Below are 12,500 nucleotides of genomic sequence, written 5' to 3'. Positions count from 1 at the left end.
CGCACGAGCCAAGTGGCCGAAAATAGCCCCCGCCGAGCGGATCGGCTGTTTATAAGCACCGCGGAGGTGGTCGCGGCGCCTCATTCGACTTCCAACGGCCGGCGAGCTCGCGCACCCGCCCGGCACATCCGGGAGGCCGTGCGCACGACCCAAGTGGCCGAAAATAGCCCCCGCCGAGCGGATCGGCTTTTTATAAGCACCGCGGAGGTGGTCGCGGCGCCTTATTCGACTTCCAGCGGCCGGCGAGCTCGCGCACCCGCCCGGCACATCCGGGAGGCCGTGCGCACGAGCCAAGTGGCCGAAAATAGCCCCCGCCGAGCGGATCGGCTGTTTATAAGCACCGCGGAGGTGGTCGCGGCGCCTCATTCGACTTCCAGCGGCCGGCGAGCTCGCGCACCCGCCCGGAACATCCGGGAGGCCGTGCGCACGAGCCAAGTGGCCGAAAATAGCCCCCGCCGAGCGGATCGGCTGTTTATAAGCACCGCGGAGGTGGTCGCGGCGCCTCATTCGACTTCCAGCGGCCGGCGAGCTCGCACACCCGCCCGGCACATCCGGGAGGCCGTGCGCACGAGCCAAGTGGCCGAAAATAGCCCCCGCCGAGCGGATCGGCTGTTTATAAGCACCGCGGAGGTGGTCGCGGCGCCTCATTCGACTTCCAGCGGCCGGCGAGCTCGCGCACCCGCCCGGCACATCCGGGAGGCCGTGCGCACGAGCCAAGTGGCCGAAAATAGCCCCCGCCGAGCGGATCGGCTGTTTATAAGCACCGCGGAGGTGGTCGCGGCGCCTCATTCGACTTCCAGCGGCCAACGAGCTCGCGCACCCGCCCGGCACATCCGGGAGGCCGTGCGCACGAGCCAAGTGGCCGAAAATAGCCCCCGCCGAGCGGATCGGCTGTTTATAAGCACCGCGGAGGTGGTCGCGGCGCCTCATTCGACTTCCAGCGGCCGGCGAGCTCGCGCACCCGCCCGGCACATCCGGGAGGCCGTGCGCACGAGCCAAGTGGCCGAAAATAGCCCCCGCCGAGCGGATCGGCTGTTTATAAGCACCGCGGAGGTGGTCGCGGCGCCTCATTCGACTTCCAGCGGCCGGCGAGCTCGCGCACCCGCCCGGCACATCCGGGAGGCCGTGCGCACGAGCCAAGTGGCCGAAAATAGCCCCCGCCGAGCGGATCGGCTGTTTATAAGCACCGCGGAGGTGGTCGCGGCGCCTCATTCGACTTCCAGCGGCCGGCGAGCTCGCGCACCCGCCCGGCACATCCGGGAGGCCGTGCGCACGAGCCAAGTGGCCGAAAATAGCCCCCGCCGAGCGGATCGGCTGTTTATAAGCACCGCGGAGGTGGTCGCGGCGCCTCATTCGACTTCCAGCGGCCGGCGAGCTCGCGCACCCGCCCGGCACATCCGGGAGGCCGTGCGCACGAGCCAAGTGGCCGAAAATAGCCCCCGCCGAACGGATCGGCTGTTTATAAGCACCGCGGAGGTGGTCGCGGCGCCTCATTCGACTTCCAGCGGCCGGCGAGATCGCGCACCCGCCCGGCACATCCGGGAGGCCGTGCGCACGAGCCAAGTGGCCGAAAATAGCCCCCGCCGAACGGATCGGCTGTTTATAAGCACCGCGGAGGTGGTCGCGGCGCCTCATTCGACTTCCAGCGGCCGGCGAGCTCGCGCACCCGCCCGGCACATCCGGGAGGCCGTGCGCACGAGCCAAGTGGCCGAAAATAGCCCCCGCCGAGCGGATCGGCTGTTTATAAGCACCGCGGAGGTGGTCGCGGCGCCTCATTCGACTTCCAGCGGCCGGCGAGCTCGCGCACCCGCCCGGCACATCCGGGAGGCCGTGCGCACGAGCCAAGTGGCCGAAAATAGCCCCCGCCGAGCGGATCGGCTGTTTATAAGCACCGCAGAGGTGGTCGCGGCGCCTCATTCGACTTCCGGCGGGCGGCGAGCTCGCGCACCCGCCCGGCACATCCGGGAGGCCGTGCGCACGAGCCAAGTGGCCGAAAATAGCCCCCGCCGAGCGGATCGGCTGTTTATAAGCACCGCGGAGGTGGTCGCGGCGCCTCATTCGACTTCAAGCGGCCGGCGAGCTCGCGCACCCGCCCGGCACATCCGGGAGGCCGTGCGCACGAGCCAAGTGGCCGAAAATAGCCACCGCCGAGCGGATCGGCTGTTAATAAGCACCGCGGAGGTGGTCGCGGCGCCTCATTCGACTTCAAGCGGCCGGCGAGCTCGCGCACCCGCCCGGCACATCCGGGAGGCCGTGCGCACGAGCCAAGTGGCCGAAAATAGCCCCCGCCGAGCGGATCGGCTGTTTATAAGCACCGCGGAGGTGGTCGCGGCGCCTCATTCGACTTCCAGCGGCCGGCGAGCTCGCGCACCCGCCCGGCACATCCGGGAGGCTGTGCGCACGAGCCAAGTGGCCGAAAATAGCCCCCGCCGAGCGGATCGGCTGTTAATAAGCACCGCGGAGGTGGTCGCGGCGCCTCATTCGACTTCCAGCGGCCGGCGAGCTCGCGCACCCGCCCGGCACATCCGGGAGGCCGTGCGCACGAGCCAAGTGGCCGAAAATAGCCCCCGCCGAGCGGATCGGCTGTTTATAAGCACCGCGGAGGTGGTCGCGGCGCCTCATTCGACTTCCAGCGGCTGGCGAGCTCGCGCACCCGCCCGGCACATCCGGGAGGCCGTGCGCACGAGCCAAGTGGCCGAAAATAGCCCCCGCCGAGCGGATCGGCTGTTTATAAGCACCGCGGAGGTGGGCGCGGCGCCTCATTCGACTTCCAGCGGCCGGCGAGCTCGCGCACCCGCCCGGCACATCCGGGAGGCCGTGCGCACGAGCCAAGTGGCCGAAAATAGCCCCCGCCGAGCGGATCGGCTGTTTGTAAGCACCGCGGAGGTGGTCGCGGCGCCTCATTCGACTTCCAGCGGCCGGCGAGCTCGCGCACCCGCCCGGCAACTCCGGGAGGCCGTGCGCACGAGCCAAGTGGCCGAAAATAGCCCCCGACGAGCGGATCGGCTGTTTATAAGCACCGCGGAGGTGGTCGCGGCGCCTCATTCGACTTCCAGCGGCCGGCGAGCTCGCGCACCCGCCCGGCACATCCGGGAGGCCGTGCGCACGAGCCAAGTGGCCGAAAATAGCCCCCGCCGAGCGGATCGGCTGTTTATAAGCACCGCAGAGGTGGTCGCGGCGCCTCATTCGACTTCCGGCGGGCGGCGAGCTCGCGCACCCGCCCGGCACATCCGGGAGGCCGTGCGCACGAGCCAAGTGGCCGAAAATAGCCCCCGCCGAGCGGATCGGCTGTTTATAAGCACCGCGGAGGTGGTCGCGGCGCCTCATTCGACTTCAAGCGGCCGGCGAGCTCGCGCACCCGCCCGGCACATCCGGGAGGCCGTGCGCACGAGCCAAGTGGCCGAAAATAGCCACCGCCGAGCGGATCGGCTGTTAATAAGCACCGCGGAGGTGGTCGCGGCGCCTCATTCGACTTCAAGCGGCCGGCGAGCTCGCGCACCCGCCCGGCACATCCGGGAGGCCGTGCGCACGAGCCAAGTGGCCGAAAATAGCCCCCGCCGAGCGGATCGGCTGTTTATAAGCACCGCGGAGGTGGTCGCGGCGCCTCATTCGACTTCCAGCGGCCGGCGAGCTCGCGCACCCGCCCGGCACATCCGGGAGGCCGTGCGCACGAGCCAAGTGGCCGAAAATAGCCCCCGCCGAGCGGATCGGCTGTTTATAAGCACCGCGGAGGTGGCCGCGGCGCCTCATTCGACTTCCAGCGGCCGGCGAGCTCGCGCACCCGCCCGGCACATCCGGGAGGCCGTGCGCACGAGCCAAGTGGCCGAAAATAGCCCCCGCCGAGCGGATCGGCTGTTTATAAGCACCGCGGAGGTGGTAGCGGCGCCTCATTCGACTTCCAGCGGCCGTCGAGCTCGCGCACCCGCCCGGCACATCCGGGAGGCCGTGCGCACAAGCCAAGTGGCCGAAAATAGCCCCCGCCGAGCGGATCGGCTGTTTATAAGCACCGCGGAGGTGGTCGCGGCGCCTCATTCGACTTCCAGCGGCCGGCGAGCTCGCGCACCCGCCCGGCACATCCGGGAGGCCGTGCGCACGAGCCAAGTGGCCGAAAATAGCCCCCGCCGAGCGGATCGGCTGTTTATAAGCACCGCGGAGGTGGTCGCGGCGCCTCATTCGACTTCCAGCGGCCGGCGAGCTCGCGCACCCGCCCGGAACATCCGGGAGGCCGTGCGCACGAGCCAAGTGGCCGAAAATAGCCCCCGCCGAGCGGATCGGCTGTTTATAAGCACCGCGGAGGTGGTAGCGGCGGCTCATTCGACTTCCAGCGGCCGGCGAGCTCGCGCACCCGCCCGGCACATCCGGGAGGCCGTGCGCACGAGCCAAGTGGCCGAAAATAGCCCCCGCCGAGCGGATCGGCTGTTTATAAGCACCGCGGAGGTGGTCGCGGCGCCTCATTCGACTTCCAGCGGCCGGCGAGCTCGCGCACCCGCCCGGCACATCCGGGAGGCCGTGCGCACGAGCCAAGTGGCCGAAAATAGCCCCCGCCGAGCGGATCGGCTGTTTATAAGCACCGCGGAGGTGGTCGCGGCGCCTCATTCGACTTCCAGCGGCCGGCGAGCTCGCGCACCCGCCCGGCACATCCGGGAGGCCGTGCGCACGAGCCAAGTGGCCGAAAATAGCCCCCGCCGATCGGATCGGCTGTTTATATGCACCGCGGAGGTGGTCGCGGCGCCTCATTCGACTTCCAGCGGCCGGCGAGCTCGCGCACCCGCCCGGCACATCCGGGAGGCCGTGCGCACGAGCCAAGTGGCCGAAAATAGCCCCCGCCGAGCGGATCGGCTGTTTATAAGCACCGCGGAGGTGGTCGCGGCGCCTCATTCGACTTCCAGCGGCCGGCGAGCTCGCGCACCCGCCCGGCACATCCGGGAGGCCGTGCGCACGAGCCAAGTGGCCGAAAATAGCCCCCGCCGAGCGGATCGGCTGTTTATAAGCACCGCGGAGGTGGTCGCGGCGCCTCATTCGACTTCCGGCGGCCGGCGAGCTCGCGCACCCGCCCGGCACATCCGGGAGGCCGTGCGCACGAGCCAAGTGGCCGAAAATAGCCCCCGCCGAGCGGATCGGCTGTTTATAAGCACCGCAGAGGTGGTCGCGGCGCCTCATTCGACTTCCGGCGGGCGGCGAGCTCGCGCACCCGCCCGGCACATCCGGGAGGCCGTGCGCACGAGCCAAGTGGCCGAAAATAGCCCCCGCCGAGCGGATCGGCTGTTTATAAGCACCGCGGAGGTGGTCGCGGCGCCTCATTCGACTTCCAGCGGCCGGCGAGCTCGCGCACCCGCCCGGCACATCCGGGAGGCCGTGCGCACGAGCCAAGTGGCCGAAAATAGCCCCCGCCGAGCGGATCGGCTGTTTATAAGCACCGCGGAGGTGGTAGCGGCGCCTCATTCGACTTCCAGCGGCCGTCGAGCTCGCGCACCCGCCCGGCACATCCGGGAGGCCGTGCGCACGAGCCAAGTGGCCGAAAATAGCCCCCGCCGAGCGGATCGGCTGTTTATAAGCACCGCGGAGGTGGTCGCGGCGCCTCATTCGACTTCCAGCGGCCGGCGAGCTCGCGCACCCGCCCGGCACATCCGGGAGGCCGTGCGCACGAGCCAAGTGGCCGAAAATAGCCCCCGCCGAGCGGATCGGCTGTTTATAAGCACCGCGGAGGTGGTCGCGGCGCCTCATTCGACTTCCAGCGGCCGGCGAGCTCGCGCACCCGCCCGGAACATCCGGGAGGCCGTGCGCACGAGCCAAGTGGCCGAAAATAGCCCCCGCCGAGCGGATCGGCTGTTTATAAGCACCGCGGAGGTGGTCGCGGCGCCTCATTCGACTTCCAGCGGCCGGCGAGCTCGCGCACCCGCCCGGCACATCCGGGAGGCCGTGCGCACGAGCCAAGTGGCCGAAAATAGCCCCCGCCGAGCGGATCGGCTGTTTATAAGCACCGCGGAGGTGGTCGCGGCGCCTCATTCGACTTCCAGCGGCCGGCGAGCTCGCGCACCCGCCCGGCACATCCGGGAGGCCGTGCGCACGAGCCAAGTGGCCGAAAATAGCCCCCGCCGATCGGATCGGCTGTTTATATGCACCGCGGAGGTGGTCGCGGCGCCTCATTCGACTTCCAGCGGCCGGCGAGCTCGCGCACCCGCCCGGCACATCCGGGAGGCCGTGCGCACGAGCCAAGTGGCCGAAAATAGCCCCCGCCGAGCGGATCGGCTGTTTATAAGCACCGCGGAGGTGGTCGCGGCGCCTCATTCGACTTCCAGCGGCCGGCGAGATCGCGCACCCGCCCGGCACATCCGGGAGGCCGTGCGCACGAGCCAAGTGGCCGAAAATAGCCCCCGCCGAGCGGATCGGCTGTTTATAAGCACCGCGGAGGTGGTCGCGGCGCCTCATTCGACTTCCGGCGGCCGGCGAGCTCGCGCACCCGCCCGGCACATCCGGGAGGCCGTGCGCACGAGCCAAGTGGCCGAAAATAGCCCCCGCCGAGCGGATCGGCTGTTTATAAGCACCGCAGAGGTGGTCGCGGCGCCTCATTCGACTTCCGGCGGGCGGCGAGCTCGCGCACCCGCCCGGCACATCCGGGAGGCCGTGCGCACGAGCCAAGTGGCCGAAAATAGCCCCCGCCGAGCGGATCGGCTGTTTATAAGCACCGCGGAGGTGGTCGCGGCGCCTCATTCGACTTCCAGCGGCCGGCGAGCTCGCGCACCCGCCCGGCACATCCGGGAGGCCGTGCGCACGAGCCAAGTGGCCGAAAATAGCCCCCGCCGAGCGGATCGGCTGTTTATAAGCACCGCGGAGGTGGTCGCTGTTAGGGTTTTCAGGTTAGTTTGATCCTATGATTATGTTGGAATGTAGACTGTAATGATTAAATCAATCACGTCTGGCCCTCACAATGTAATGATTAAATCAATCCTGTCTTGCCCTCACAATGTAATGATTAAATCAATCACGTCTGGCCCTCACAATGTAATAATTAAATCAATCACGTCTGGCCCTCACAATGCAGAGTCTGTTTCCCACAATAGTGTAAAACACCCCCTGCTCTGATCTTATCAGAGGCCGGGGGTTCACCAAACCTGTCCACTCCCACCCCCACTCTGTTCCTCCTAATAAATATGCCCTTGCAGGGAGGAGACTTTTAGACTTCATTCGATAATCGCTGTTCAGACAGCGACGAATGGACTCTCCACCTGCAGGTGTACAAAAGAACTTGCTTGTCTCCTGTTTCGTTCTTGCAAAATAAGTTGGAGTGAGCAAATCTCTAACATTTTGGTGCCGAAACCCGGGATCCTCATACCCACCATCTGACCGGCGAAGGAGGACGTGCTGCATTGTCGACAAGCCAGCGTCCATTAGGAGGACCTGGAAAAGAAAGTCCTGGGAAGAGAATTCTTCGCTGGGCCAGCATCTTAGGTCTGCCTTCGTCTGACAGAGGTGGATTGACGGGATCCGGCGGTGCAACGAACCAGGGGACAAGTAAGTTAAAGCGCTAAAGATACGGCTTTGGTTTGTCCGAGCTATGAGATTCGGCTTTGGTTTGTCCGAGCTATGAGATACGGCTTTGGTTTGTCCGAGCTATGAGATACGGCTTTGGTTTGTCCGAGCTATGAGATTCGGCTTTGGTTTGTCCGAGCTATGAGATTCGGCTTTGGTTTGTCCGAGCTATGAGATTCGGCTTTGGTTTATCCGAGCTATGAGATACGGCTTTGGTTTGTCCGAGCCATGAGGCCTAAAAAAGCGCTGGAGTTGTGTGATTGAGAGTGTGACTGGTAGGATAAATTGACTAAAAAGCAGTTCTAGCGTTGATCCATGGCAATAAAACAGGCTAGTAATTTGTTGAAAGGTCAATTTAAACCTGCATTGAGGATCCTCAAAGCAATAGTTAAATAAATAAATAAGTAATAATAGTAATAATAATAATAATAATATTTTTGAGACAAAGAGATTGTATAACCTAAAACTACTAGAATTAATATGGGAAATAAAAACGGTAAATCTCTTGCGCTGCTCTTCTTTAAAACGAGAAGTTCATGGCAAGTAGATTTCTTAATTATATGCAATATATGCCGAAGTGGAAGAAAAAGTATGGAGTAGAAAGGAAGTTGAGAGTTCAAGTGGTAAAGAAATGCAACTTGCTTCTAGAAAATAAATAAATAAAATTAGAATGTGCTGTCCTCGTGTGCATGGGAGGGACCAGCTCATGATCGACCACAGGAAATGGCCAGCCTGTGACGAATCATTGGTGCTGGGAACTACCTTTTGCGTGCGAGAGCTGTGCATGTGTGTGCGTATATGTTAAAATGATGAACATTGGCTAAAGTTTTAGTATAAAAAAAATTGCTAGACTGTGGTCTATCCAATTTGCACCGCAGAACAGAAATGATTTTGAAAGATAAAAATGAGAGGAAAAAGAGAGAAATCTGTTTGCAAGCAGAAACTAATCCACACTAGTGCATGTTAAGTGTCGAGCCCACATGAGAAATTCGAAAAAAAAAAAAAATGACAGAACATGCTTTCAGGAATTGGAAGAAGCTAAATTGTGAATTTAAGATTTTGCAATGCTACATTTAATAGGAATAATTGATTGGTTGTGTTATAAGATTATGCAAAATTCTAATTGCAAGCTAAATCTGAGCGATTGAGTTCTTCAAATTTAAAAACAAAGAAAAATTCAGATTAATTTGCCAATTGTTTGTTTTAGTTGAGTTTTTTTTTTTGAATTGGTGGATTGTTCTACCAGGAAACCTGAGTTGAAAGTGATATATGAGTGTTGTGTGGTGAGCTTGGATGAATTGGGACCAATGTGATAGGAAGACTCCTTTTTGGAGATTGTGTGAGATACATATGATGAGCATTGATGAATGATTGCCTGAATGAAAGGTTGAATGGTTGAAGTCGTTGGCGACTACTATGGAAAATTAGTAGAGCGACTTTGATGAAAGAGTGATTTTGAGCAGGTTGAATGTTAGAAAGAAACACGTAGCTTTTGGATTGATAATTAACTAGAAAAAAAATGGAGAACCAGTAACACATGTAGAAGATGTGTGAACTGAGAAATTAAGAAGCGTTTTGGAAAGAAAGTCAAACTAAATGATGATGAAATCATATGTAGTACTACAAAACTTTACTACATATGGATTCTCTAAATCATACAATTGAGTAAAATAAAACATACGTTTTGATTTGTATTCAAATTTCTAAGATTCTTGTGATAAACAATGAGAAAACGATTGAAAAGTAACTAAAGAAACTACAACAAAGTGAAAATGTCTAATCATTTGCTAGCTGAGTCGCTCCCCATTCGGGGAGGCCATCCATTTACTTGCTAAGCTAGTTGTCAAAACAGGGGCAAGATTAGAGAATGGCATCTATAAATGACCTACCCTACCAAAGAACCTATGCAAATGGGCTGCAATATTGAGCCATGGTGCGCGTCACATGGCTCAAGAGGAGGGATAGTGGGGCAGGTCAGTCAGCTTTATACAACATATGGATTTGATTCATATTCAAAACATTTTCAAAACAAAACAAACATTTTTTTTTGTAGAGCTTGTTTCAAAAAAAAAAAAAAAAAAAAAAACTCCTATTTGCCAGTTAAATGGGCACTACAATTGACTACGAGAGTTGCAAGCAACAGATGAAGAGCAGTCCTGGGCAGATTATCTAATCAGGACGCTCAAACTGAAAGATGTGTCCAATGCAAATTTACTGCCGCCTGATCTCTCCCCCTCACAGGTGGACAACCCTCAGGTTCACTGTGAGAGCTCACACACAGGAGGCGTGCTATGTGTGTTCGAAACTCCCGCCTTCCTCCACGCAAGTTCGCTTGGAGGCCAGAGCAATGAATGTCACTGAAGCGAAACACGGTGCCTATGATGAACACTTCTGGGCAAATCTCAATGTGACTGTTAAAGGACAAACAATACCACAAGTGGCCTACACAGAGAGACCAGCTGGAGTGAATTACACATGTTACATCCAAGGTAACAAGACCCACGTCTGCATTAACGACGACTGCTCTCCAGGAGGAAACTGGATGGGAGCTCTGGACATCACCGATGAGTGTCAAGATAAGAGAGCCATTTCAGGTGGTTTATCCGATGCTGCCCGCCAACTGGACAGGAGTGTGTGCACCAGTGTGGGTGACAGACCACACCTACAGGATATGACATCATCAGCTGACAGGAGCACACAACTCTTCTGGACTCGACGCAGAGCAGATGCAACCTTTGACCCTCATGACCCTGTCTGGGGTGCGAACGTTCCAGATGACCATAAAGTATGGTCCGTCGGAGACAAAGTTGTCCTTGCGCTCTTCCCTCAGATTGGGGTTGGGAAACTATCGCTCTTCATCGAGACACTGAACTATCGTTTTCAATCCTTTGTGAATCTCTCGCTGCAAGTCAACGATGGACAAAATAGAGAGATTCAGGCTATCAGACTGATGGTCTTGCAAAACAGGATGGTTCTGGACTTGTTGACGGCAGCACAAGGTGGTGTGTGCCACATCATTGGGACTTCCTGTTGCACATACATACCAGGAGAAAATGACACCCACATCAACGACGCCATGAATTCACTGAAGAACTTACAGCAGGCCATGTCTAATGACAAGGTCCCACATCAGTTTGATTTCTTTTCGTGGTTTTTCTCTGGCAACTGGTGGCAACTGCTTTTGAAATTGCTGTCTCCTGTGCTTGTTGTGCTGGTGGTGTTGTGCTCGTTTACGACCTGCGTTATCCCATGTTTGAAGTCTGCTGTGTCGAAGTTTGTGTCCTCTACTGTAGCCCAGGTTCATATACAACTCCTTAGAAATGACGGATGTGATGACGATGATGAAACATGGATTGCGTAGATGCTGTTCTGTTGAGCATGTTTTACAGAAACTTGATGATTTGACCATCGAAAATGCTTCGCAAGTGATGGATACAATGATGTACTGTTTCTGTGTTTTTCTTTTTATTTTTTGTTATTCATAGCATTCTGGCCGCCTGTGGCAACGGGGCCGTGTAAGAATTTTCCTGCTAATAACATCTGGCCAGCAGGTTTTTCGCTTACACAATAAGTTTGATCTGGGGTGTTGAGGTAATGCCTCATCTTCACTGGAAAGTGTTGTTATCATTGTTTGTTGTTTTTATTTTTACCATACTACTTTCTTCATTATACGTATATATGTTTTTTTCTTGCTTATCGTTGTTGTTTGGGGTGGCATAATCATATGATAAATCAGGAGGGAGATGTTAGGGTTTTCAGGTTAGTTTGATCCTATGATTATGTTGGAATGTAGACTGTAATGATTAAATCAATCACGTCTGGCCCTCACAATGTAATGATTAAATCAATCCTGTCTTGCCCTCACAATGTAATGATTAAATCAATCACGTCTGGCCCTCACAATGTAATAATTAAATCAATCACGTCTGGCCCTCACAATGCAGAGTCTGTTTCCCACAATAGTGTAAAACACCCCCTGCTCTGATCTTATCAGAGGCCGGGGGTTCACCAAACCTGTCCACTCCCACCCCCACTCTGTTCCTCCTAATAAATATGCCCTTGCAGGGAGGAGACTTTTAGACTTCATTCGATAATCGCTGTTCAGACAGCGACGAATGGACTCTCCACCTGCAGGTGTACAAAAGAACTTGCTTGTCTCCTGTTTCGTTCTTGCAAAATAAGTTGGAGTGAGCAAATCTCTAACAGTCGCGGCGCCTCATTCGACTTCCAGCGGCCGGCGAGCTCGCGCACCCGCCCGGCACATCCGGGAGGCCGTGCGCACGAGCCAAGTGGCCGAAAATAGCCCCCGCCGAGCGGATCGGCTGTTTATAAGCACCGCGGAGGTGGTCGCGGCGCCTCATTCGACTTCCAGCGGCCGGCGAGATCGCGCACCCGCCCGGCACATCCGGGAGGCCGTGCGCACAAGCCAAGTGGCCGAAAATAGCCCCCGCCGAGCGGATCGGCTGTTTATAAGCACCGCGGAGGTGGTCGCGGCGCCTCAATCGACTTCCAGCGGCCGGCGAGCTCGCGCACCCGCCCGGCACATCCGGGAGGCCGTGCGCACGAGCCAAGTGGCCGAAAATAGCCCCCGCCGAGCGGATCGGCTGTTTATAAGCACCGCGGAGGTGGTCGCGGCGCCTCATTCGACTTCCAGCGGCCGGCGAGCTCGCGCACCCGCCCGGCACATCCGGGAGGCCGTGCACACGAGCCAAGTGGCCGAAAATAGCCCCCGCCGAGCGGATCGGCTGTTTATAAGCACCGCGGAGGTGGTCGCGGCGCCTCATTCGACTTCCAGCGGCCGGCGAGCCCGCGCACCCGCCCGGCACATCCGGGAGGCCGCGACCACCTCCGCGGTGCTTATAAACAGCCGATCCGCTCGGCGGGGGCTATTTTCGGCCACTTGGCTCGTGCGCACGGCCTCCCGGATGTGCCGGGCGGGTGCGCGAGCTCGCCGGCCGCTGGAAGTCGAA

The sequence above is a fragment of the Syngnathus scovelli genome, chromosome 14 (assembly GCF_024217435.2).
Source record: "Syngnathus scovelli strain Florida chromosome 14, RoL_Ssco_1.2, whole genome shotgun sequence".
NCBI lineage: Eukaryota > Metazoa > Chordata > Actinopteri > Syngnathiformes > Syngnathidae > Syngnathus > Syngnathus scovelli.
This window is presented reverse-complemented; position numbering follows the sequence as displayed.